Source organism: Limulus polyphemus, unplaced genomic scaffold (genome assembly GCF_000517525.1).
Source record: "Limulus polyphemus unplaced genomic scaffold, Limulus_polyphemus-2.1.2 Scaffold2982, whole genome shotgun sequence".
Lineage (NCBI taxonomy): Eukaryota > Metazoa > Arthropoda > Merostomata > Xiphosura > Limulidae > Limulus > Limulus polyphemus.
This window is the reverse complement of record NW_013668592.1, coordinates 96,494-99,339: the sequence shown is the minus strand read 5'-3', so window position 1 is coordinate 99,339 and position 2,846 is coordinate 96,494.

The following is a 2,846-nucleotide window of genomic DNA, read 5'->3' as shown; positions in this document are numbered from 1 at the left end:
CCGTTTGTACTTCTTACCACTGTTGTTGACTTTCCTGTAGTTGCTGCTGACTTTCTTCTTGTTTATTTTCTTTCTCCTCCAATAGCTGTTGTAATCTCTCTTCTTGTTTATTTTGCTGTTCGAGCTGCCACTGTTGCAGGTTTTCTTGCAACTGCTGTAATCTCTCTTCTTGTTTCTTTTCTCGTTCTTCTTGTTTATTCTCTCGTTCTTCTTGTTTCTTTTCTTTTTCCTCTAACAACTGTGGTAATTTCTCTTCTCGTTCTTCTTGTTTTTTTTCTTTTTCCTCTAACAACTGTTGTAATTTCTCTTCTCGTTCTTCTTGTTTATTTTCTCGTTCTTCTTGTTTCTTTTGCTGTTCTTGTATTGCTGCCATTAAGTCTGCTAGGCTGTAGTTTGATTTGCCGCTTCTCGTTTCCATTTTTTTATCCCACTTCTGACAACAGTTTGTTACGTCTCCGTTTGTTAATTAATTTTCCGTAAATTCTTTCCGACTAAACTTTAGCGCCACAAGTCCTTTCTTAAATAAAACTGGTTTATTCTTTCCGAATAAAACTTTACGATACACTTAATTTCAACAGTCGCTCTATAACAAACGTTATAACTCACGTCTCACGTGGCCAACAATATTCTGTCCACATACATTCAATTACTCATTACACTGTTGTCCCGTCACGTTGTGAACGTCTTATATATACCAGACTACCCCCAATCTAGTAGTCTCCCGACAATTCACGAAGGAACAGGTTATTTCTAGAAAGACGTGGCGTGATACTAGTCACGTGACCTCGCTGACGCAACAGTATGTTATGAGGTTCGGCCAGCTTAGGAGTTTTAGGTTCGTCCCAAATACTAATACCAAATCTATTGTGTGAAATAACCTTCATAAGTGCATTTATAATTTTATTAGGTTGTATGCAAATATTGCTTCATATTTTAAACAATTAGATTTAATTAAAGTAAATATACCCAACAGTTTGCCATTAAGAAATGGATCTTACATTCAAGAAATATGTTCAATGAAAGTTGAGATCTAGAGCACAGTTGCCTCTGACTCATATCTAATTCAACCACAGGAAAGATAACTTTATTTCTGGTCGTCATGTTCTATCTTCCCTGCAATAAAGTTGGTTATTTGCCAATTAGAGAACCCAGAGCTTACATGCGTTCAAAACATAGAAAGTTAAATTGTTAGTTGAGAAAATCTGTGCACTCAAACTAAACAATCTGAAAAGCAACAACAATTTTGAAGAAATATAATATTAACTAAGGGAGAAGTAGACACATAGCACCATCCTGTAGAAGACAGCTTACTGATTCAAGAAGCAAGAATCCTTATTTGTAACATTGTCCATGTCCTTTTCAGATACACTGATGTTTATCAAATAATAATCGAGTATTCCCAAAATACAAGTTGAGGATATATTCTTACACAGACAGCGATGGTAAAAACATTCGGGCACAAGTGAACAAATAAAATATAATTTTTATACACAGTAAAGAGTAAATTGCAAATTTCATACTTACTGCCTGACCTATATTTCTTTATATGACTACAAATAGCTACTTTGGTAGAGAGATTTCCAGAAACATCCACATAGGACAAGAACGAGATACAGAATCATGTACATACCCCTCACTTATTGAAGGACCACTTCAAATATACATAATCATGAGAGATAAACCCCAACTCATGCTAACCTGTGCAAGTCTCTGTACCGTTATGTGAAATGAATATGACTCCACTTCAAGAGGGCATGACACAGAAACAAGGTCAAACAAGTTCAAGCCTATAAAACAAGCAAAAAAAAAATGGTGCCAATTTATGATTTTCCTACGTTCAGTTTAAGAAGATGGCATTAATAATGCATAAAACACCTGTAAAATATTTAGATTGTTGGTTGTTTTGAATTTCGCACAAAGCTACATGAGGGCTATCTGCGCTAGCCATCCTTAATTTAGTAGTGTAAGACTAGAGGGAAGGCATTTAGTCATCATCACCAGCCAATTACTGGGCTATTCTTTTACTAACAAATAGTGGGATTGACCGTCACATTATAACGCCTTCACGGCTAAAAGGGTGAGCACGTTTGGTATGACAGGGATTCGAACCCGCGTCCTGCAGATTGTGAGTTGAGCGCCCTAACCACTTGGCCATATTTAGAAAAACATTCCTCAATATATCTAAATAAAAAATTGAAATCAGCAATTTTTCCAAGTATGTCAAGTGACATTCAATATCATGAACTAATAGGTATTGCAAACATTTATAATATAAATGGATATTGTATCTGAGGGTTCTGGGTAAAGGTTGAATTAAAACTTTTTCCAATAAATTTTAATTGAGTTATGGCACTAGTAGACATGTTTGTGTGTGTCGTGTATTGTTGTTCTTTTGTTGGGCGAGTTGTTTTAAATCATTTGATGAAAATAATTAGAAGTCTAGTTCACTTAACGATATCAAATTAATTTATTTCCTCCATAGTAATTGTACAGGCTTGTACATCGTTGTAGCTTGTAGGCCAATGTTTACAAATGGCATTCAAAAGGAAATTCCATGCTAACTTTACTATGACTAATGTAGAAATAAACTTACTTGAACAGTTTCACAGCTGAATGATTAAGTAGCTGTATCATATTGTTACGTCTCCGTTTGTTAATTGATTTTTCGTAATTTCGTTCCGACGAAACTTTAACGACACAAGTCTTTACTTAATAAAACTGGTTTATTCTTTCCGAATATAACTTTACGATACACTTAATTTCAATATTCGCGCTAAAACAAACATTATAACGAACGAACGTTAACTTCAACAATACCCTGTGACTGCAGTTTAATTACTCACTAT